Source organism: Carassius gibelio, chromosome A17, assembly GCF_023724105.1.
Source record: "Carassius gibelio isolate Cgi1373 ecotype wild population from Czech Republic chromosome A17, carGib1.2-hapl.c, whole genome shotgun sequence".
NCBI classification, from domain to species: Eukaryota; Metazoa; Chordata; class Actinopteri; order Cypriniformes; family Cyprinidae; genus Carassius; species Carassius gibelio.
The window spans coordinates 21,317,059-21,343,490 of NC_068387.1; the positions used below are offsets into that span (position 1 = coordinate 21,317,059).

At 35.2% G+C, this 26,432-nt stretch overlaps 2 long non-coding RNA genes across 2 annotated transcripts; both read left to right on the forward strand.

Annotated features, from left to right (window-relative positions):
• The first annotated feature begins 1,762 nt into the window (after positions 1–1,762).
• Positions 1,763–12,906, forward strand: LOC127933366 (uncharacterized). Its single transcript, XR_008147494.1, has 2 exons — positions 1,763–1,980; positions 8,202–12,906. It is a non-coding gene; the product is annotated as an uncharacterized LOC127933366 (long non-coding RNA).
• Positions 12,907–13,544: 638 nt separating this feature from the next.
• LOC127933364 (uncharacterized) lies at positions 13,545–24,957 on the forward strand. Its single transcript, XR_008147492.1, has 2 exons — positions 13,545–14,871; positions 24,025–24,957. It is a non-coding gene; the product is annotated as an uncharacterized LOC127933364 (long non-coding RNA).
• Positions 24,958–26,432: the final 1,475 nt, after the last annotated feature.

A 26,432-nucleotide genomic window follows, 5' to 3' on the forward strand; every position in this document is an offset into this window, starting at 1 on the left:
GCTGTAGAGCCCCTGTGCCGCGCCCGGGTCCCAGCTTTTGCAGGCTCCTAAAGGCCACAGATTCCAAAGTGTGCGCAAATTTTCAAGAGTTTTTGAGTATATTAAGGACCCCAAAAGCCCCCACAACTTTGACGAAAAATATGAATACTAAACTGTAAATAGCCAACTTCCTGTTGGGCGGAGCCTATGACATGCAGTACGAAAGTTGTTTGGTTTGATGAGATCTACATGTGTACCGAGTTTCGTGTGTCTACGTGCAAGTATGTATGATATATGGCCCTCAGTATTCCAGGGGGCGCTGTAGAGCCCCTGTGCCACGCCCGTGTATCAGTCTCTGCCCGGCCCTAATGGCCGCAGGTGCCAATGTGTGTGCCAATTTTCAAGACTTTTTAAGCATGTTAAGGACCCCAAAAGCCCCCGAAACCTTGGAAAAAAATTAGAAGAATAAATAATAATAATAATAACAAATAATCCTAAGGAAAACAATAGGGCTCTCGCCCTACAGGCTTGAGCCCTAAATATAGCTGCAAGCAGCGATGTCGGGCTCAAGCCACCAATGCCATCGCCACCCCGGTGGCATCAGGTAAACTGTGCCCAGCGGGCACATGCATTCACAATATCCCTCTGGCAGTGAGGTTTTAAAGGATATGGCAGTTAAAGGGTTAATCCGAATCATCTAGACTTTAAAATCACATTCACAGAACAATATATATGTATAACTTTAGTAACACTTTACAATAAGATTCCATTCATAAACATTATGTTAACATGAACAATATTTATATAGCATTCATTCACGTCAGTTAATATTCCAAACTTAAACATTAAAACATTGTTTTATTGTGATTTTTTTCCAAGCACATTTTACCAATTCCTAACCATATCAATCTTAATAACTACCATTATTTTTTTATTTAATCATTTATGAGTGCTATACAATAGTCCAGGAAAGCTGGAAGAGAAAAACAGGTCAAGAAGAACTGACAAAAAGAATTGCAAAATAATTAGGAAATAATGTGAAGATTAATTTTTAGTCAATTCTGCAAGACAGACTTTCAGGAAAGGAGGTGGAATAAAAATGAGCTCCTAAATCTTAATCCCAGATTCTGGAAGATATACTCCTCAAACCATCGAACAAGAGGAGGTGGTGCTGGTCCTTCACGAGTCACTCTAATCTGTTCATAAAGCCTATATATAAAGTCTTAATATATAGTATTTCACAATACTTCATGGTATTCTAATTAAATCATTTTTTGGAATCTTAGATCTCTCAGAACCTGACACCGAGTAATTCTGGAGACTCCAGGAAAGTGGCAGTTCTGTAAAATGTTGGCGCTGGAGACTAAATGCTACCTGATAGTTTCACACCTAATTCACTTAACACACACACACACACACACACATTACCCACAGTGACAGTGGGACTGAGTGACATCAGATGTATGATAGTTTTTTAATTTTCTATCATCCATATAGTGTTGTATAGTCATGAAACTATTGTCATGAGACCAGTCATTCTGAGGAAATATGCCTCAGAATGACTTGTCTTTTATGTGTACATTTTTTTTTTTAAGTGTTTAGAAGCTGCACTTTAAAAAAATAAAAATACATTTACTGGTTCCTTTTTTACTATTATTTAAAAAAATCACCACGACAAAACCCTTCAAGCTATCCAAAATTCATTCACACCTGTTCTGTAAGATTAATTCTTTAAACAGTGGTAAAAGAGGATGTGGGGCTGAACCTTCAAGAGTCACTCAAAACGTATCTGTCCATAAAGCCTATAAAGAATTATTCTTAATATACAGTTCACAATACTTCAGCTTGTTATTCTAATTAAGTGAGGGTCATTTTATCAGTAAAATACATAAAATACATATTATTTTATTTGAAAGATTTCTATAAATTATTTAAATCATACTCGTTTCTCCAATAATTATTTAAAAGTAATCCTATAGCTCCCTCTGGTGGCCATTATAGGTACTAAGAATTGCAAGCTTGATTTATAAGTTATGATAGTTAAAATTTTATGCTGGCTCTTGAAAATGATAAAGCTATGAAACTTACTGTGCTTCCTTCAAATGAGGACTTCTACTTATATAAAAAATTATGAAGAGTTAGAATGAAAAATTGTAAAGATATAGTAAAATAACTATTGTATTTTTTATGTTACTTTAATAAATCTCTGTGGCAACACCCTTTAAGCTATCCTAAACCCATTCACAATTTAACATCTCAGTATTTTGGCATAATGTTGAAAAAGGAGTATGGAGTAGTATGAGGAGGAGTATGAATTCATTTACAGGCTGATTTTATCATAAATCCACAATAAAATTTCTGAGTTCTGTATCAATCTGTGTTGTTGTTTGTTTATTTTTATCTTTTATTTTTCATAGGAAGATAACTTACTCTCCTTTTTAATAAATGTGCTTATAAACCAAGGACAAGCTATTTATAGCTGTATTTATAAACTGCTTACTACTGACTATTGATATTGGGACAAGGCTTTATAAAGCATGAACTGACTATTTACTAATGAGTGCAGTTATTATAAAGTGTTATCAATGCATTTGCTAATGTTAACAAATTAGACATTATTTTACAGTGTTATCAAATCCTTAAATGACTCATAAGCATTTGTGAAAGTTATGCTTGCATTACAGCTTATTATTGATCTGTGAGCTGAACAGATTTACTGTTACATCCATGAGATTATGTAAGTTAAAATAAATATAATGTCACAGGATGTCATAGGTCAGTATCAAATGAGTTTGAAATTATTATTTGCAGCACAAATAAGGTTTTTTTAGGATTTTTAAAAATCCCTAAAACTGTCAGAAAAAGGTTAAGGCCTAAGCTATTTCTATGTGAGTGGCTAAATTTATTTTTGTTTTTATAATTGTAATACACAAACTATGAAATTATACAAAATGTATAAAAAGGTAAATAAATAAATACGCACACATTAAAAAAGCAGCCAAGTCGAATGAGTTTCCTTTTTTATATAGATTAAAATTGAAGACAGAAGCAAGTGGTAAATGTGGTCACTTTAATATTCAAATCCAGTAGATCCAGTTTATGTTCACGTGGCTGTTTTCGTTTATATTCGCCAAGCTATTATGTGTTTTGAAATAATCTTGTCCGTGATGTGTTCGTTCGTACGACGAAAGACAGAATCCTGCAGCTCGAGAGATATGTTATTCTGCCAGTCGCGCTTTCAAATAGTCTTGCACACTTAAACTGGTCACAAACACCTGCATTTACCTCTTGTTGTGTTACAGTGGGTTTATTGTGTGCATTTGTGGTAATATTTTATTTAAAAAAGCTCTTAAACAAGAATAAATTCGTTTGTTTTGAGCTCGACACTGTACGCGCTGATCGGAGGCGGTGATTTCAGATAGGCAGCCACAAATATTTCATTTTCACACAAACAGTTCAAAAACATCTTAATTTAGCTCTTGGTGTGTTCTAATTGGTTGATAGTGTGATATCGCTGTAATAATTTATTTTTAAAAGCTTTAAAACAGGAATAAATTCGTTTTCTCTGAGCTCTTTACTCCAGACGCTTGTGATCACAACGGTGATTCATCTCTCCTATTTCTCACGTATCTCTGGCCAGAAATAATTTATCCATGAGCCCTGAACCGGTAATAATCAGATATGTTGGTTTAGCTTGTCAGTGTGAATTAAATCTAAGTATCTATTTGTATTTTTAACGGATTTAAAAGTGAAAGTAAAAGTTCGGGAATTGAACCTGTAGGGGCGCAATTTCTCTCAGACAATGGAAGTCTAAGCACACACACTCAAACAGAGGGACAAAGTGAGATGAGATTTCTGACAGTTTTTTAATTTTCTGTTATCCATACAGTGTTGTAAAGTCGTGAAACTATGCATATTTCCTCAGAATGACTTTTTCATCTGTATGAAAAAATTATTTGACGTCTTTGGAAGCTGCAACTTAAAAATACAATAATGATTCCCTTTGTAAGGTCATTTAAAAAAATCACCACGGCAAAACCATTCAAGCTATCCAAAATCCATTCACAATTTAAGTTCCTATCAGAAATACTGATGTGTGTTCAGAGTTTTGTGAAATTCTAAGTATGTTATTTGCCTCAAAATCACCTGAGAAGTATTCCAGTTTGACATGTTGCCACGGCAACAATTTTTTAGATATCAATATCCCCCTTGCAGATTTATATCGGCTGTGTTTTAACATTATTCTGATGAAGTTTGAAGCAAATCGAGTAATAATAAGATGCTGAATTCAAATCATTTTGAAAATGACACACTTCCTTCTGCCAGTTGGTGGCGCTATAACTTTGACTCCTAATAGTCACATATATGCGATCGACATCATACAACGAATAATCTGATGAAGTTTGATTAAAATCAGGAAATGTATGTGGACGATATTAGACACTTCCTGTTTCTCATTTCTCGCCATAATTTCAACGCCTCGCCACGAGCAAACCGTTCGAGATATCAAAAATCCCCTGGCAATTTTTCATCCCCAGTGTCTTGAGATCATGTTGACCGAGTTTGGCGGCAATCGAGAAAAAAACCTATGACAAGTATTTCAAATTCCAGAGCATGCGCTTTTTACATAACTCTAAATAGCTGACTTCCTGTTGGGTGGAGCCTATGACATGCAATACGCAAGTTTTTCGGCACAATGAGATCTATATGTGTACTGAGTTTCTTATGAATATGTGCAAGTATGTGTGAGCTATACATCAACATTTCTGACTGTGTTCCAGGGGGCGCCGTAGAGCCCCTGTGCCACGCCCGGGTCCCAGCCTCTGCAGGCTCCTAAAGGCCACAGATTCCAAAGTGTGCGCAAATTTTCAAGAGTTTTTGAGTATGTTAAGGACCCCAAAAGCACCCACAACTTTGACGAAAAATTTGAATACTAAACCCTAAATAGCCAACTTCCTGTTGGGCGGAGCCTATGATATGCAATACAAAAGTTGTTTGGATTGATGAGATTTATATGTGTACCGAGTTTCATTCGTCTACGAGCAAGAGTGTATGATATATGGCCCTCCATATTCCAGGGGGCGCTGTAGAGCCCCTGTGCCACGCCCGTGTATCAGTCTCTGCCCGGCCCTAATGGCCGCAGGTTCCAATCTGTGTGCCAATTTTCAAGACTTTTTAAGCACGTTAAGGGCCCCAAAAGCCCCCGAGACGTTGGAAAAAAATAATAATAATAATAATAATAATAATAATAATAAAAAATAATCCTAAGGAAAACAATAGGCCTCTCGCCCTTTGGGCTTGAGCCCTAAATATAGCTGCAAGCAGCGATGGCGGGCTCAAGCCACCAATGCCATCACCACCCCGGTGGCATCAGGTAAACTGTGCCCAGCGGGCACATGCATTCACAATATCCCTCTGGCAGTGAGGTTTTAAAGGATAGAGGGGAGCGTAGAGGGGAGCGTGCATTTGCAGTGGCTGGGCCACGACTCTGGAATACCCTGCCTTTAGAGATCAGACTGGCCCCTTCCTTGTCTATTTTTAAATCTTTGCTAAAAACTTTTTTATTTTCCTTAGTGTACTGACTACTGTGTTATGCTACATTTTGAAATGGGTGGTTTTAAATTTTTTGTCTGGTCTATTTTTATGTATGTGTAATATTCTTGCTCTTATGTTAAAGCACTTTGGTCAGCCAGGAGGCTGTTGTAAATGCGCTATACAAATAAATTGAACTTGAACTAGAACTTGAACTTGATATGGCAGTTAAAGGGTTAATCCGAATCATCTAGACTTTAAAATCACATTCACAGAACAATATATATATATATATATATATATATTAGGGGTGTAACGGTTCACAAAATTCACGGTTCGGTTCGATACGATACACTGATGTCACGGTTCGGTTCGGTTCGGTTCGATACGTTTTAGATACAGCAAAATGTAAAAACATCTCAACTTTTCAGAATGCCGCAAGCGCACCGCGGGTCATGTGACAAGAACCAACCAATCAGCTTCATCCTTTCCCGTAACAACGTTGAGAGCTCAGCCAAGATGAAGGAACAGCTGATCATAGTTGTATATGGATTGCAATTTTGAAATAAATTCAGTAGCAGAGCTACTGCAAGCGATTTTTAGAGCTGCAAATCCATTTATCCTTCGCTGAAATTTCCGCGTCTCATGGAGAGAGCACGTCATTGTTGCTTAGCAAAGACAGACGCCTCAGGAGAAAGACGCGCTTAGCGTTTTCCATGCGTTTTTAGGCACGATATGTGAACGGCCCCTAAGGCGCTCGCTCACTCAGCACGCGCTGAAGGCTCGTTGCAAAATGTCTAATGCATTTAACAGACCAGAAATATAAGATCCTAAAATAACCAACAGGTCTGGTGTTTGGGTTGGATTCCCTGTAAGCTATAGTTTCTAAATGCTGCAGGGATAGTTTGCTGCGTGCATGTTTCTCCTTTTTTTCGTCTTTTCCCAGATAGTACTGACGCATATATCCCAGATATTCCCGCTGTTTTTTTTTTTGTTTTTGTTTTTTTGTAATCCCGCTGGTGTACCCTGTCATGTTGCAGATGCGACATACCGTTGTTTATTTATCCACCACTCTCTTGCCATCACCATTATAGCTTAAAGGGAATCCAAAGTGCACCCAAACACCAGACCTGTTGGTTATTGGAGGATCTTCTCATTTCTAGTCTGTTAAACGCATTGGCTACTTTGCAACGAGCCTTCAGCGCGTACTGAGTGAGCGAGCGCCTGCTGAGTAGCCTAACATAAACATATAAGATGGTGTTTTTTTCTTCTTCGGGAGTGTCAGGGGCGTTGCCTGTTACGTTGTTTGGGTTATTGGGCTACCTTGTTGAACGCATATCATTATATTTCTTTCTCTCTCTTTTTTTTTTTTTTTCAAATATAATTAATTACTCCAACGAACCGTTCGGTATACATAATGCGTACCGCGTACCGAACCGAAAGCGTCGTACCGAACGGTTCAATACGAATACGCGTATCGTTACACCCCTAATATATATAACTTTAGTAACACTTTACAATAAGATTTCATTTATAAACATTATGTTAACATGAACAATATTTATATAGCATTCATTCATGTCAGTTAATATTCCAAACTTAAACATTAAAACATTGTTTTATTGTGATTTTTTTCCAAGCACATTTTACCAATTCCAAACCATATCAATCTTAATAACTACCATTATTTTTCATTTAATCATTTATGAGTGCTATACAATAGTCCAGGAAAGCTGGAAGAGAAAAACAGGTCAAGAAGAACTGACAAAAGAATTGCAAAAGAATTAGGAATTTTTAGTCAATTCTGCAAGACAGACTTTCAGGAAAGGAGGTGGAATAAAAATGAGCTCCTAAATCTTAATCCCGGATTCTGGAAGATATATTCCTCAAACCATCAAACAAGAGAAGGTGGTGCTGGTCCTTCACGAGTCACTCTAATCTGTTCATTAAGCCTATATATAAAGTCTTAATATATAGTATTTCACAATACTTCATGGTATTCTAATTAAATAATTTTTTGGAATCTTAGATCTCTCAGAACCTGACACATTGTAATTCTGAGACTCCAGGAAAGTGGCAGTTCTGTAAAATGTTGGCGCTGGAGACTAAATGCTCACTGATAGTTTCACACCTAATTCACTTAAAACACACACAAACACACACACACAGTGACAGAGGGACAGAGTGACATCAGATGTATGTTTTTTAATTTTCTGTCATCCATATAATGTTGTATAGTCATGAAACTATGCATATTTCCTCAGAATGACTTGTCTTCTATGTGTACATTTTTTTGAAGTGTTTAGAAGCTGCACTTTTTTTTACTGGTTCCTTTTTTACTATTATTTCAAAAAATCACCACGACAAAACCATTCAAGCTATCCAAAATTCATTCACACCTGTTCTGTAAGATTAATTCTTTAAACAGTGGTAAAAGAGGATGTGGTGCTGAACCTTCAAGAGTCACTTAAAACGTATCTGTCCATAAAGCCTATTAAGAATTATTCTTAATATACAGTTCACAATACTTCAGCTTGTTATTCTAATTAAGTGAGGGTCATTTTATCAGTAAAATTCCTAAAATACATATTATTTTATTTGAAAGATTTCTATAAATTATTTAAATCATACTCGTTTCTCCAATAATTATTTAAAAGTAATCATATAGCTCCCTCTGGTGGCCATTATAGGTACTAAGAATTGCAAGCTTGATTTATAAGTTATGATAGTTTTAATTTTATGCTGGCTCTTGAAAATGATAAAGCTATGAAACTTACTGTGCTTCCTTCAAATGAGGACTTCTACTTATATAAAAAATTATGAAGAGTTAGAATGAAAAATTTTAAAGATATAGTAAAATAACTATTGTATTTTTTTATGTTACTTTAATAAATCTCTATGGCAACACCATTTAAGCTATCCTAAACCCATTCACAATTTAACATCTCAGTATATTGGCATCATGTTGAAAAAGGAGTATGGAGTAGTATGAGGAGGAGTATGAATTCATTTACAGGCTGATTTTATCATAAATCCACAATAAAATTTCTGAGTTCTGTATCAATCTGTGTTGTTGTTTGTTTATTTTTATCTTTTATTTTTCATAGGAAGATAACTGACCCTTTACTCTCCTTTTTAATAAATGTGCTTATAAACCAAGGACAAGCTATTTATAGCTGTATTTATAAACTGCTTACTACTGACTATTAATATTGGGACAAGGCTTTATAAAGCATGAACTGACTATTTACTAATGAGTGCAGTTATTATAAAGTGTTATCAATGAATTTGCTAATGTTAACAAATTAGACATTATTTTACAGTGTTATCAAATCCTTAAATGACTCATAAGCATTTGTGAAAGTTCTGCTTGCATTACAGCTTAGTCTTGATCTGTGAGCTGAACAGATTTACTGTTACATCTATGAGATTATGTAAATTCAAATAAATATAATGTCACAGGATGTCATAGGTCAGTATCAAATGAGTTTGAAATTATTATTTGCAGCACAAATAAGGTTTTTTTTAGGATTTTTAAAAATCCCTAAAACTGACAGAAAAAGGTTAAGGCCTAAGCTATTTCTATGTGAGTGGCTAAATTTATTTTTGTTTTTATAATTGTAATACACAAACTATGAAATTATACAAAATGTATAAAAAGGTAAATAAATAAATACGCACACATTAAAAAAGCAGCCAAGTCGAATGAGTTTCCTTTTTTATATAGATTAAAATTGAAGACAGAAGCAAGTGGTAAATGTGGTCACTTTAATATTCAAATCCAGTAGATCCAGTTTATGTTCACGTGGCTGTTTTCGTTTATATTCGCCAAGCTATTATGTGTTTTGAAATAATCTTGTCCGTGATGTGTTCGTTCGTACGTCGAAAGGCAGAATCCTGCAGCTCGAGAGATATATGTTATTCTGCCAGTCGCGCTTTCAAATAGTCTTGCACACTTAAACAGGTCACAAACACCTGCATTTAGCTCTTGTAGTGTTACAATGGGTTTATTGTGTGCATTTGTGGTAATATTTTATTTAAAAAAGCTCTTAAACAAGAATAAATTCGTTTGTTTTGAGCTGGACACTGTACGCGCTGATCGGAGGCGGTGATTTCAGATAGGCAGCTGCAAATATTTCATTTTCACACAAACAGTTCAAAAACATCTGAATTTAGCTCTTGGTGTGTTCTAATTGGTTGATTGTGTGATATCGCTGTAATAATTTATTTTTAAAAGCTTTAAAACAGGAATAAATTCGTTTTTTCTGAGCTCTTTACTCCAGACGCTCGTGGTCACAGCGGTGATTCATCTCTCCTATTTCTCACATATCTCTGGCCAGAAATAATTTATCCATGAGCCCTGAACCGGTAATAATCAGATATGTTGGTTTAGCTTGTCAGTGTGAATTAAATCTAAGTATTTATTTGTATTTTTAACCGATTTAAAAGTGAAAGTAAAAGTTCGGGAATTGAACCTGTAGGGGCGCAATTTCTCTCAGACAATGGAAGTCTAAGCACATATACTCAAACAGAGGGACAGAGTGAGATGAGATGTCTGACAGTTTTTTAATTTTCTGTTATCCATACAGTGTTGTAAAGTCGTTAAACTATGCATATTTCCTCAGAATGACTTTTTCATCTGTATGAAAAAATTCTTTGACGTGTTTGGAAGCTGCAATTTAAAAATACAATAATTATTCCCTTTGTAAGGTCATTTAAAAAAATCACCACGGCAAAACCATTCAAGCTATCCAAAATCCATTCACAATTTAAGTTCCTATCAGAAATACTGATGTGTGTTCAGAGTTTTGTGAAATTCTAAGTATGTTATTTGCCTCAAAATCACCTGAGAAGTATTCCAGTTTGACATGTTGCCACGCCAACAATTTTTTAGATATCAATATCCCCCTTGCAGATTTATATCGGCTGTGTTTTAACATTATTCTGATGAAGTTTGAAGCAAATCGAGTAATAATAAGATGCTGAATTCAAATCATTTTGAAAATGACACACTTCCTTCTGCCAGTTGGTGGCGCTATAACTTTGACTCCTAATAGTCACATATATGCGATCGACATCATACAACGAATAATCTGATGAAGTTTGATTAAAATCAGGAAATGTATGTGGACGGTATTAGACACTTCCTGTTTCTCATTTCTCGCCATAATTTCAACGCCTCGCCACGAGCAAACCGTTCGAGATATCAAAAATCCCCTGGCAATTTTTCATCCCCAGTGTCTTGAGATCATGTTGACCAAGTTTGGCGGCAATCGAGAAAAAAACCTATGACAAGTATTTCAAATTCCAGAGCATGCGCTTTTTACATAACTCTAAATAGCTGACTTCCTGTTGGGTGGAGCCTATGACATGCAATACGAAAGTTGTTCGGCACGATGAGATCTATATGTGTACTGAGTTTCATATGAATATGTGCAAGTATGTGTGAGCTATACATCAACATTTCTGACTGTGTTCCAGGGGGCGCCGTAGAGCCCCTGTGCCACGCCCGGGTCCCAGCCTCTGCAGGCTCCTAAAGGCCACAGATTCCAAAGTGTGCGCAAATTTTCAAGAGTTTTTGAGTATGTTAAGGACCCCAAAAGCCCCCACAACTTTGACGAAAAATTTGAATACTAAACCCTAAATAGCCAACTTCCTGTTGGGCGGAGCCTATGATATGCAATACAAAAGTTGTTTGGATTGATGAGATTTATATGTGTACCGAGTTTCATACGTCTACGAGCAAGAATGTATGATATATGGCCCTCCATATTCCAGGGGGCGCTGTAGAGCCCCTGTGCCACGCCCGTGTATCAGTCTCTGCCCGGCCCTAATGGCCGCAGGTTCCAATCTGTGTGCCAATTTTCAAGACTTTTTAAGCACGTTAAGGGCCCCAAAAGCCCCCGAGACGTTGGAAAAAAATAATAATAATAATAATAATAATAATAATAAAAAATAATCCTAAGGAAAACAATAGGCCTCTCGCCCTTTGGGCTTGAGCCCTAAATATAGCTGCAAGCAGCGATGGCGGGCTCAAGCCGTCAGTGCAACACCACCCCGGTGGCATCGGGAAAACTGTGCCCAGCGGGCATAAGCATTTACAGTAACCCTCTGGCAATCAAATTTTAAGGGATATGGCAGTTAAAGGGTTAATCCGGTTATGCCTGTTTTTGTTTTGTTTTTTACTTTATTTTTCTTTTCTCTGTGCCGGATTGCTGATGTCTTTTACCCGGGCATAGATGTCCATCCATCAATTACGAACATGCATCCGCAAATGTCAGAGCGGTCGCAAGCGCGGATGGGAGAATGGCGCATGTTTTATTTTTTTTGAGCTACTGGGATGGTGCCCCCTCTGGGAGTTGGTGCCCTACGAAGACTGCGTATTCTGCATATAGGGAGCGGCGGTACTATCTGGAAAATATATTCCTCAAACCATCATACAAGAGGAGGTGATGCTAGTACTTCAAGAATCTGTTCATAAAGCCTATATATAAAGTCTTAATATAGTATTCCACAATATGTTGTGCTATTCTAATATTATTGTGTTTTTTTACTGACATTGTTATTTGCTGTTATTTTTTGTTTTAATATTGTTACTGTTGTTACTTGTTGTACGGTGACCTTGAGTGGTTTGAAAGGCGCCTTAAATAAAATGCATTATTATTATTATTATTATTATTAGCTGTACACTTGATAAAAAAAATTAAATATAAACTTATGCAATTGTATATATATATATATATATATATATAGTGTACAGTTTTCTTTTATTGCATCTTGAAATAAATGTTTCTGAGTTCTGTGTTTGTTTATTTTTTTTATTTTTATTTTTTTAACAATTTTTTTAGGAAGATTACAGCCTTTAATCTCCTCAAAATAAATGTGCATATAAACCATGAACAATTTAATTATAGCTGTATTTATAAAATGCTTACTAATGACTATTAATTTTGGGAGTAGGCTAGCAACAGTTGATGTTGAGGCCTAAGATATTTTTTAAGCTGTAATGATGAAAAAACAACAACAACACAAAATTGCTTTTTTTTCTGCTGGTGATTAAAGAGATGATTAAGTCTCCCTCCCTCTCTCTCTCTCTCTCTCTCTCTCTCTCTCTGACACCAAGCCCATCCCCTCTCCCACACATTCACACAAACTCAGCACACACACTTAACACACACACACTTAACACACAAACACACACACACACATACACATTACCCAGAGGGACAGAGTGACATCAGATGTATGGTAGTTTTTTAATTTTCTATCATCCATATAGTGTTGTATAGTCATGAAACTATGCATATTTCCTCAGCATGACTTGTCTTCTATGTGTACATTTTGTTGAATTGTTTAGAACTTGCACTTAAAAAAATAAAAGACATTTACTGGTTCCTTTTTTACTGTTATTTCAAAAAATCACCATGACAAAACCATTCAAGCTATCCAAAATTAATTCGCACCTGTTCTGTAAGATAAATTCTTTAAACAGTGGTAAAAGAGGATGTGGTGCTGATCCTTCAAGAGTCACTCCAAACTTATCTGTCCATAAAGCCTATAAAGAATTATTCTTAATACACAGTATTTCACAATACTTCAGCATATTATTCTAATTAAGTGAGGGTCATTTTATCAGTAAAATACATATTATTTTTATTTGAAAGATTTCTATAAATGATTTAAATCATACTTGTTTCTACAATAATTATTAAAAAGTAATCATATAGCGCCATCTGGTGGCCATTATTGGTACTAAGAATTGCAAGCTTGATTTATATGTTATGATAGTTTTAATTTTAAGCTGGCTCTTGAAAATGATAAAGCTATGAAACTTGCTGTGCTTCTTTCAAATGATGACTTCTACGTATATAAAAAATTATGAAGAGTTGGAATGAAGAATGTTAAAGATATAGTAAAATAACTATTGTATTTTTTTATGTTACTTTAATAAATCGGTATGGCCACACCATTTAAGGTATCCTAAACCCATTCGCAATTTAACATCTTCAGTATATTGGCATCATGTTGAAAAAGTTTGGTGTGAACTACTTGTGTCTTCTTGGAGGAGTATGATTCATTTACAGGCTGATTTGATCATAAATCCACAATAAAATTTCTGAGTTCTGTATCAATCTGTGTTGTTGTTTGTTTATTTTCATTTTTTTATTTTTCATAGGAAGATAACTGACCCTTTACTCTCCTTTTTAATAAATGTGCTTATAAACCAAGATCAAGCTATTTATAGCTGTATTTATAAGCTGCTTATTAATGACTATTTAAGTTGGGACAAGACTTTATAAAGCATGAACTGACTATTTACTAATGAGTGCAGTTATTATAAAGTGTTACCAATGCATTTACTAATGTTAACAAATTAGACATTATTTTACAGTGTTATAAAATCCTTTAATGACTTATAAGCATTTGTTAAAGTTCTGCTTGCATTACAGCTTAGTCTTGATCTGTGAACTGAACAGTTTTACTGTTACATCCATGAGATTATGTAAATTAAGATAAATGTCATGTCACAGGATGGAATAGGTCAGTATCAAATGAGATTGAAATTATTATTTGCAGCACAAATAAGTATTTTTAGAATTTTGTTTTTAATTCCTGAAACTGTCAGAAAAGGATAAGGCCAAAGAGATTTCTTAAGCTGTAATGAAAACAGCAATGTTAGCAAAAGCAACAAAAAATAACAATTTAAAATACATTTTTTTTTCTGGTGATTAAAGAGATGATTAAGTCTCTCTCTCTCTCTCTCTCTCTCTTTCTCTCTCTCATTGTGTCTGCCACTCAGCTCATGCCCATCCCCCACTCACACCCACACACTCACACACACACATGCACTCAGTCAGCACACATACATTGCTCAAACAGAGGGACAGAGTGAGTTGAGATGTCTGACAGTTTTTTTATTTTCTTTTAGTCATACAGTGTTGTAAAGTCATGAAACTATGCATATGTCCTCAGAATGATTTGATCTCTGTATGATTTTTTTTTTTAAGTGTTTGGAAGCTGCAATTTAAAAATACAAGACAATTAATGATTCCCTTTTTACTGTCATTTCAAAAAATCACCACGACAAAACCGTTCAAGCTAACCAAAATCCGTTCGCAATTTAAGTTCCTCAATGTTTTTTCAACCTGTAGACAAAGTTTGGTGAGTATAGTGAACATTTCCTGTGAGGAGTATGCATTAAATCAGAGCTCAATTTAAATATTCAAATCAAAATAGCCGACTTCCTGTTGGTCGTAGCTGATGACTGTGAATTAGAAAGTTGTCCGTCTTGAAAAGAACAATTTATGTACCAAGTTTGGTGTCTGTAGCTAAAACTAACCCCCCCACTTTTGACAAAAGGTGGCGCTATAGAGTGCCTCCTTCACGCCCTTTTAAAAGCTTTTGCCATTGTCTAGCTATCACTAATACTGATATGTGTTTTGAGTTTCATGTAAATCTGAGCTTGTTGTTTGCCTCAAACTCACCATAACAGAACATTCAAGTTTGACACGTTGCCATGGCAACACTATATCAGATATCAATATCCCCACAACAGATTTACATCGGCCGTGTTTTGTCATTATTCTGATGAAGTTTTAAGTAAATAGAGTAAAAATAAGATGCTGAATTCAAAGCATTTGGAAAATGACACACTTCCTGCTGCCAGTTGGTGGCGCTATAATGTTGACTCTTAATAGTCACATATATACGATCAGTATCATACAACGAACAAACCAATGAAGTTTGATCAAATTCAGGAAATGTATGCGGATGTTATTAGACATTTCCTGTTTCTCATTTCTCGCCATAATTTCAACGCCTCGCCACGGGCAAACCGTTCGAGATATCAAAAATCCCCTCGCAATTTTCCATCCCCAATGTCTTGAGATCATGTTGACCGAGTTTGGTGGCAATCAAGTAAAAGACCTATGACAAGTATATCAAATTCCAGAGCATGCTTTTTATAAACAGCCCTAAATAGCTGACTTCCTGTTGGGCGGAGCCTATGACATAGAGTGTGAAAGTTGTTCGGCTCAATGAGATCTATAAGTGTACTGAGTTTCATATAAATACATGAAAGTGTGTGTGAGCTATGGTTCAAGATTTCTGACTGTGTTCCAGGGGGCGCTGTAGAGCCCCTGTGCCACGCCCGGGTCCCAGTCTCTGTGGCGTCCTGATGGCCGCAGATTCCAATGTGTGTGCCAATTTTCAAGAGTTTTTGAGCATGTTAAGGCCTCCAAAAACCCCCGGAAGGTTTAATAAAAAATAAAAAAAATAATAATAAGAAGAAGAATAATCCTTAGAAGAACAATAGGGCTCTTCGCCCCTTCGGGCTTGAGCCCTAATAATAAATATAGCTGCAAGCAGCGATGGCGGGCTCAAGCCACCAGTGCCATCGCCACCCCGGTGGCATCAGGTAAACTGTGCCCAGCGGGCACATGCATTCACAATATCCCTCTGGCAGTGAGGTTTTAAAGGATATGGCAGTTAAAGGGTTAATCCGAATCATCTAGACTTTAAAATCACATTCACAGAACAATATATATATATATAACTTTAGTAACACTTTACAATAAGATTCCATTCATAAACATTATGTTAACATGAACAATGTTTATATAGCATTCATTCACGTCAGTTAATATTCCAAACTTAAACATTAAAACATTGTTTTATTGTGATTTTTTTCCAAGCATTTTTTACCAATTCCAAACCATATCAATCTTAATAACTACCATTATTTTTTATTTAATCATTTATGAGTGCTATACAATAGTCCAGGAAAGCTGGAAGAGAAAAACAGGTCAAGAAGAACTGACAAAAAGAATTGCAAAATAATTAGGAAATAATGTGAAGATTAATTTTTAGTCAATTCTGCAAGACAGACTTTCAGGAAAGGAGGTGGAATAAAAATGAGCTCTTAAATCTTAATCCTGGATTCTGGAAGATATACTCCTCAAACCATCGAACAAGAGGAGGTGGTGCTGGTCCTTCACGAGTCACTCTAATCTGTTCATAAAGCCTATATATAAAGCCTTAATATATAGTATTTCACAATACTTCATGGTATTCTAATTAAATCATTTTTTGGGATCTTAAGTCTCTCAGAGCCGGACACCGAGTAATTCTGGAGACTCCAGGAAAGTGGCAGTTCTGTAAAATGTTGGCGCTGGAGACTAAATGCTCCCTGATAGTTTCACACCTAATTCACTTAACACACACACAAACACACACACACACACACACTACCCACAGTGACAGTGGGACTGAGTGACATTAGATGTATGATAGTTTTTTTATTTTCTATCATCCATATAGTGTTGTATAGTCATGAAACTATTGTCATGAGACCAGTCATTCTGAGGAAATATGCCTCAGAATGACTTGTCTTTTATGTGTACATTTTTTTTAAGTGTTTAGAAGCTGCACTTTAAAAATAATAATAAGACATTTACTGGTTCCTTTTTTACTATTATTTCAAAAAATCACCACGACAAAACCATTCAAGCTATCCAAAATTCATTCACACCTGTTCTGTAAGATTAGTTCTTTAAACAGTGGTAAAAGAGGATGTGGTGCTGAACCTTCAAGAGTCACTCAAAACGTATCTGTCCATAAAGCCTATAAAGAATTATTCTTAATATACAGTTCACAATACTTCAGCTTGTTATTCTAATTAAGTGAGGGTCATTTTTATCAGTAAAATTCCTAAAATACATATTATTTTATTTGAAAGATTTCTATAAATTATTTAAATCATACTCGTTTCTACAATAATTATTTAAAAGTAATCCTATAGCTCCCTCTGGTGACCATTATTGGTACTAAGAATTGCAAGCTTGATTTATAAGTTATGATAGTTTTAATTTTAGGCTGGCTCTTGAAAATGAAAAAGCTATGAAACTTACTGTGCTTCCTTCAAATGAGGACTTCTACTTATATAAAAAATTATGAAGAGTTAGAATGAAAAATTTTAAAGATATAGTAAAATAACTATTGTATTTTTTTTATGTTACATTAATAAATCTCTATGGCAACACCATTTAAGCTATCCTAAACCCATTCACAATTTAACATCTCAGTATATTGGCATCATGTTGAAAAAGGAGTATGGAGTAGTATGAGGAGGAGTATGAATTCATTTACAGGCTGATTTTATCATAAATCCACAATAAAATTTATTTTTCTGTTCTGTATCAATCTGTGTTGTTGTTTGTTTATTTTTATCTTTTATTTTTCATAGGAAGATAACTGATCCTTTACTCTCCTTTTTAATAAATGTGCTTATAAACCAAAAACAAGCTATTTATAGCTGTATTTATAAACTGCTTACTACTGACTATTAATATTGGGACAAGGCTTTATAAAGCATGAACTGACTATTTACTTTTTGAGTTTGAAATTATTATTTGCAGCACAAATTAGGGTTTTTTAGGATTTTTAAAAATCCCTAAAACTGTCAGAAAAGGATAAGGCCTAAGATTTCTATGTGAGTGGCTACATTTATTTGTTTTATAACTATAATGCATAAACTATGAAATTATACAAAATGTATAAAAAAGTACAACAGTCATTGTTTTCCAATGTTTTTTTTTTGTTTTGTTTTTTTTGTTTTTGTTTTTTGGATTTACATTAAAAAAAATTAGCCTACTGCAATCATTCTAAACAGCTTGAATAAAACCTGTCAATATTTATTATAGACCACTGTAACTGTGTATAATCTAACAAACAAGTTTATTATGAAAATAAAAGCGTGTACACCAGATAAATTGGACGATAAAGAAATTGCTAACAATAGTATAATAGAGCATGTTTTAGGTTTTTAGGCGTTTAGATGCAGATATGGACAAATCAAATGTAAAATAAAATGTAATTGATTTAATTAAATATAGATTAATTCTTGTTAGAGCAAAATAATAAATAAATAAATAAATACGTACACACATTAAAAAAGCAGCCAAGATGAATGAATTTCATTTTTTATATAGATTAAAATTGAAGACAGAAGCAGCTGGTATATGCGGTCACTTAATATTAAAATCCAGTAGATCCACTTCAGATATATTTCTCAACAGTTTATGTTCACGTGGCTGTTTTCGTTTATAGTCGCCAAGCTATTATGTGTTTTGAAATAATCTTGTCTGTGATGTGTTCGTTTGTACGACGAAAGCCAGAATCCTGCAGCTCGAGAGATATATGTTATTCTGCCAGTCTCACTTTCAAATAGTCTTGCGCACTTAAACGGGTCACAAACACCTGCATTTACCTCTTGATGTGTTACAATGGGTTTATTGTGTGCATTTGTGGTAATGTTTTATTTAAAAAAGCTCTTAAACAAGAATAAATTCGTTTGTTTTGAGCTCGACACTGTAAGCGCTGATCGGAGGCGTGATTTCATATAGGCAGCCACAAATATTTCATTTTCACACAAACAGTTCAAAAACATCTTAATTTAGCTCTTGGTGTGTTCTAATTGGTTGATTGTGTGATATCGCTGTAATAATTTATTTTTAAAAGCTTTAAAACAGGAATAAATTCGTTTTCTCTGAGCTCTTTACTCCAGACGCTCGTGATCACAGCAGTGATTCATCTCTCCTATTTCTCACGTATCTCTGGCCAGAAATAATTTATCCATGAGTCCTGAACCGGTAATAATCAGATATGTTGGTTTAGCTTGTCAGTGTGAATTAAATCTAAGTATTTGTTTGTATTTTTAACCGATTTAAAAGTGAAAGTAAAAGTCCGGGAATTGAACCTGTAGGGGCGCTATTTCTCTCAGACAATGGAAGTCTAAGCACACACACTCAAACAGAGGGACAGAGTGAGATGAGATGTCTGACAGTTTTTTAATTTTCTGTTATCCATACAGTGTTGTAAAGTCGTGAAACTATGCATATTTCCTCAGAATGACTTTTTCATCTGTATGAAAAAATTCTTTGACGTGTTTGGAAGCTGCAATTTAAAAATACAATAATGATTCCCTTTGTAAGGTCATTTAAAAAAATCACCACGGCAAAACCATTCAAGCTATCCAAAATCCATTCACAATTTAAGTTCCTATCAGAAATACTGATGTGTGTTCAGAGTTTTGTGAAATTCTAAGTATGTTATTTGCCTCAAAATCACCTGAGAAGTATTCCAGTTTGACATGTTGCCACGGCAACAATTTTTTAGATATCAATATCCCCCTTGCAGATTTATATCAGCTGTGTTTTAACATTATTCTGATGAAGTTTGAAGCAAATCGAGTAATAATAAGATGCTGAATTCAAATCATTTTGAAAATGACACACTTCCTTCTGCCAGTTGGTGGCGCTATAACTTTGACTCCTAATAGTCACATATATGCGATCGACATCATACAACGAATAATCTGATGAAGTTTGATTAAAATCAGGAAATGTATGTGGATGGTATTAGACACTTCCTGTTTCTAATTTCTCGCCATAATTTCAACGCCTCGCCACGAGCAAACCGTTCGAGATATCAAAAATCCCCTGGCAATTTTTCATCCCCAGTGTCTTGAGATCATGTTGACCGAGTTTGGCGGCAATCGAGAAAAAAACCTATGACAAGTATTTCAAATTCCAGAGCATGCGCTTTTTACATAACTCTAAATAGCTGACTTCCTGTTGGGTGGAGCCTATGACATGCAATACGAAAGTTGTTCGGCACGATGAGATCTATATGTGTACTGAGTTTCATATGAATATGTGCAAGTATGTGTGAGCTATACATCAACATTTCTGACTGTGTTCCAGGGGGCGCCGTAGAGCCCCTGTGCCCCGCCCGGGTCCCAGCCTCTGCAGGCTCCTAAAGGCCACAGATTCCAAAGTGTGCGCAAATTTTCAAGAGTTTTTGAGTATGTTAAGGACCCCAAAAGCCCCCACAACTTTGACGAAAAATTTGAATACTAAACCCTAAATAGCCAACTTCCTGTTGGGCGGAGCCCATGATATGCAATACAAAAGTTGTTTGGATTGATGAGATTTATATGTGTACCGAGTTTCATACGTCTACGAGCAAGAATGTATGATATATGGCCCTCCATATTCCAGGGGGCGCTGTAGAGCCCCTGTGCCACGCCCGTGTATCAGTCTCTGCCCGGCCCTAATGGCCGCAGGTTCCAATCTGTGTGCCAATTTTCAAGACTTTTTAAGCACGTTAAGGGCCCCAAAAGCCCCCGAGACGTTGGAAAAAAATAATAATAATAATAATAATAATAATAAATATAGCTGCAAGCAGCGATGTCGGGCTCAAGCCATCAGTGCAACGCCACCCTGGTGGCATCGGGAAAACTGTGCCCAGCGGGCATAAGCATTTACAGTAACCCTCTGACAATCAAGTTTTAAGGGATGTGGCAGTTAAAGGGTTAATCCGACCAATCTAGACTTTGAAATCACATACACAGAACAATATATATAACTTTAGTAACACTTTATTTTAAAATGTATAAAAAATGTATAAGGTGTGCATTGTAGCTGACACCTATATGAACACATTACAATTGTTTTGTGACTACAAGTCTTTCTTCTCAAATGCTATTGAGTGGTCGCGAACGCGGATGGGAGAATGGCGCATATTTTTTTTTTTTTTTTTTGAGCAACTGGTGCCCCCTCTGGGAGTTGGTGCTCTACGAAGACTGCATACTCTGCATATAGGGAGCGGCGGTACTATCTGGAAGATATATTCCTCAAACCATCGTACAAGTGAAGGTGATGCTAGTCCTTCAAGAATCGCTCAAAACCTTTTCAAGTGTACAGTTTCCTTTTATTGCATCTTGAAATAAATATTTCTGAATTCTGAATCAAACTGGGTTGTGTTTATTGATTTATTTTATAAGACAACTGAAACTTTAATCTCCTTTGTAATATATGTGCTTTTAAACCAAGAACAATGTAATTAGAGATGTATTCCTGCTTAATAATGACTATTATTAAGGGAAAAGGCTTTATAATCATGAACTATTTACTAATGCTTAGCTAATGAGTGCAGTTATTATAAAGTGTTACCAATGCATTTACTAATGTTAACAAATTAGACATTATTATACAGTGTTACCAAACCCTTTAATAATTTATTAGTGTTTTGTAATGATTTTAATGACCTATAAGCATTTGTGAAATAGTTTTGCTTGCATTGCAGCTTAATCTGTCAGTTGAAGAGTTTTACTGTTACATCCATGAGATTAATAAATGTCATGTCACAGGTTGTCATAGGTCAGTATCAAATGAGTTTGAAATTATTATTTGCAGCACAAATAAGGATTCTTAGGATGTTTTTAAATCCCTAAAACTGTCAGAAAAGGATAAGGCCTAAGAGATTTCTTAACCTGTAATGAAAGGAAAAAAACACCACCATTATCAACAACAAAAACAATAACAATTTAAAATATAGATTTTTTTTCCTGATTATTAAAGGAATGATTAGGTCTCTCTCTCTCTCTCTCTCTCTCTCTCTCTCTCTCTCTGCCAGACAGCCCCTCCCTACAATCCACACACACTGTCAGTCACCAAAGATTCACAGTCACCAACCCCCTCACACTCACACTCTCCCTCCCTCTCCCCCTCCCTTTCCTCACACAGACGGAGTGGCCAGAGTGAGATCATGTCAGTTGAGAAGTCTGACAGTTTTTTCTTTTCTTTTATCCATACAGTGTTGTAAAGTCATGAAACTATGCATATTTCCTCATAATGATTTGATCTCTGAAAACATGCCTTGAAGTGTTTGGAAGCTGCAATTTAGACATACAATACAATTAATGTTTCCCTTCTTACTGTCATTTCAAAAAATCACCACGTCAAAACCGTTCAAGCTAACCAAAATCCGTTCGCAATTTAAGTTCCTCGATGTTGTTTCTTCATGTAGTCAAAGTTTGGTGTGTATAGTGTACTTCCCATGTGAGGAGTATGCATTAATTCACAACTGTAAAATCTCAAAAATACACATTCAAATCAAAATAGCTGACTTCCTGTTGATCGTAGCTTATGACTGTGAATTAGAAAGTTGTCCGTCTTGATAAGAACAATTTAAGTACCGAGTTTGGTGTCTGTAGCTAAAACTAAATAAAATGCATTATTATTATTATTAGCTGTACACTTGCTAAACATTTTTAAATATAAACTTATGCAATTGTGTGTGTGTGTATATATATATATATATATATATATATATATATATATATATATATATATATATATATATATATATATAAATTCAAGTGTACAGTTTTCTTTTATTGCATCTTGAAATAAATATTTATGAGTTCTGTGTTTGTTTATTTTATTTATTTTATTTTTTATTTTACATTTTTTTTAGGGAGATTACAGCCTTTAATCTCCTCAAAATAAATGTGCATATAAACCATGAACAATTTAATTATAGCTGTATTTATAAAATGCTTACTAAAATATTAATTTTGGGAGAAGGCTATATAAAGCATGAACTGACTATTTACTAATGCTTAGCTAAGAATTGCAGCTATTATGAAGTGTTACCAATGCATTTACTAATGTTAACAATTGAGACATTATTTTAAAGTGTTACCAAATCCTTAAATAATTTAAAAGTGTTTTGTTATGATTTCATTAACCTATAAGCATTTGTGAAATAGTTCTGCTTGCATTAAAGCTTAGTCTTCATCTGTGAGCTGAACAGTTTTACTGTTACATCCTTGAGATTATGTAAATTCAAATAAATGTCATGTCACAGGGTGACAGAGGTCAGTATCAAATGAGTTTGAAATTATTATTTGCAGCACAAATAAGGTTTTTTAGGATTTTTTTTAATCCCTGAAACTGTCAGAAAAGGATAAGGCCTAAGATATTTCTTAAGATGTAATGATAACAGCACAATTAGCAACAACAACAAAAAAATAACTATTTAAAATACAGTTTTTTTTCTGGTGATTAAAGAGATGTTTAAGTCTCTCTCTCTCTCTCTCTCTCTCTGTCTGTCTGCCACTCAGCTCACACCCCTCCCCCACTCACACTCACACACACACACAGAGTCAGCACACAGAGTGACAGAGTGAGATCAGATGTCTGACAGTTTTTTAATTTTCTTTTAATCATACAGTGCTGTAAAGTCATGAAACTATGCATATTTCCTCAGAATCACTGGTTTTCTAAATGAAAAATGTTTTTTAAAGGTTTGGAAGCTGCAATTTAAAAATAGAAGACGATTAATGTTTCACTTTTTACTGTCATTTCAAAAAATCACCACGACAAAACCGTTCAAGCTAACCAAAATCTGTTCGCAATTTAAGTTCCTCGATGTTTTTTCTTCATGTAGACAAAGTTTTGTGTGTATAGTGTACTTCCCCTGTGAGGAGTATTCATTAATTTTACAACTGTAAAATCTCAAAAATACACATTCAAATCAAAATAGCCGACTTCCTGTTGATCGTAGCTTATGACTGTGAATTAGAAAGTTGTCCGTCTTGATAAGAACAATTTATGTACCAAGTTTGGTGTCTGTAGCTAAAACGAACCCCCCCACTTTTGACAAAAGGTGGCGCTATAGAGTGCCTCTTCCACGCCCTTTTCAAAGCTTTTGCCATGGTTTAGCTATCTTTAATACTGATATCTGTTTCGAGTTTCATGTAAATCTGAGCTTGTTGTCTGCCTAAAAATCACCAGAACAGAACATTCAAGTTTGACACGTTGCCATGGCAACACTATATTAGATATCAATATCCCCACAACAGATTTTCTTCGGCCGTGTTTTGTCATTATTCTGATGAAGTTTGAAGCAAATCAAGTAAAAATAAGATGCTGAATTCAAAGCGTTTTGAAAATGATTCACTTCCTGCTGCCAGTTGGTGGCGCTATAACTTTGACTCCTAATAGTCACATATATACGATCGGTATCATACAACGAACAAACAAATTAAGTTTGATCAAATTCAGGAAATGTATGTGAATGTTATTAGACATTTCCTGTTTCTCATTTCTCGCCATAATTTCAACGCCTCGCCACGGGCAAACCGTTCGAGATATCAAAAATCTCTTCGCAATTTAGCATCCCCAATGTCTTGAGATCGTGTTCACCGAGTTTTGTGGTGAACGGGTGGAGTTCCTCAGAGGAGTATATCAAATTCCAGAGCATGTGTTTTTCATGAAACCCTAAATAGCCAACTTCCTGTTGGGCGGAGCTTATGACATGCAGTGTGAAAGTTGTTTGGTTTGATGAGTTATATATATGTACCAAGTTTCATATGTATACGTGCAAGTATGCATGATATATGGCCCTCAGTACTACAGGGGGCGCTGTAGAGCCCCTGTGCCCCGCCCGTGTATCATACTCTGCCCGGCCCTAATGGCCGCAGGTTCCAAGGTGTGTGCCAATTTTCAAGAGTTTTTGAGTATGTTAAGGACCCCAAAAGCCCCCGAAACCTTGGAAAAAAATTAGAAGAATAAAGAAAAAAAAAAAAAAAAAAAAAAATAATCCTAAGGAAAACAATAGGGCTCTCGCCCTCCAGGCTTGAGCCCTAAATATAGCTGCAAGCAGCGATGTCGGGCTCAAGCCACCAATGCCATCGCCACCCCGGTGGCATCAGGTAAACTGTGCCCAGCGGGCACATGCATTCACAATATCCCTCTGGCAGTGAGGTTTTAAAGGATATGGCAATTAAAGGGTTAATCCGAATCATCTAGACTTTAAAATCACATTCACAGAACAATATATATGTATAACTTTAGTAACACTTTACAATAAGATTCCATTCATAAACATTATGTTAACATGAACAATATTTATATAGCATTCATTCACGTCAGTTAATATTCCAAACTTAAACATTAAAACATTGTTTTATTGTGATTTTTTTCCAAGCACATTTTACCAATTCCTAACCATATCAATCTTAATAACTACCATTATTTTTTTATTTAATCATTTATGAGTGCTATACAATAGTCCAGGAAAGCTGGAAGAGAAAAACAGGTCAAGAAGAACTGACAAAAAGAATTGCAAAATAATTAGGAAATAATGTGAAGATTAATGTTTAGTCAATTCTGCAAGACAGACTTTCAGGAAAGGAGGTGGAATAAAAATGAGCTCCTAAATCTTAATCCTGGATTCTGGAAGATATACTCCTCAAACCATCGAACAAGAGGAGGTGGTGCTGGTCCTTCACGAGTCACTCTAATCTGTTCATAAAGCATATATATAAAGACTTAATATATAGTATTTCACAATACTTCATGGTATTCTAATTAAATCATTTTTTGGAATCTTAAGTCTCTGAGAGCCTGACACCGAGTAATTCTGGAGACTCCAGGAAAGTGGCAGTTCTGTAAAATGTTGGCGCTGGAGACTAAATGCTCTCTGATAGTTTCACACCTAATTCACTTAACACACACACACACACACACACACACACATTACCCACAGTGACAGTGGGACTGAGTGACATCAGATGTATGATAGTTTTTTAATTTTCTATCATCCATATAGTGTTGTATAGTCATGAAACTATTGTCATGAGACCAGTCATTCTGAGGAAATATGCCTCAGAATGACTTGTCTTTTATGTGTACATTTTTTTTTAAGTGTTTAGAAGCTGCACTTTAAAAAAATAAAAATACATTTACTGGTTCCTTTTTTACTATTATTTAAAAAAATCACCACGACAAAACCCTTCAAGCTATCCAAAATTCATTCACACCTGTTCTGTAAGATTAATTCTTTAAACAGTGGTAAAAGAGGATGTGGGGCTGAACCTTCAAGAGTCACTCCAAACGTATCTGTCCATAAAGCCTATAAAGAATTATTCTTAATATACAGTTCACAATACTTCAGCTTGTTATTCTAATTATGTGAGGGTCATTTTATCAGTAAAATACATAAAATACATATTATTTTATTTGAAAGATTTCTATAAATTATTTAAATCATACTCGTTTCTCCAATAATTA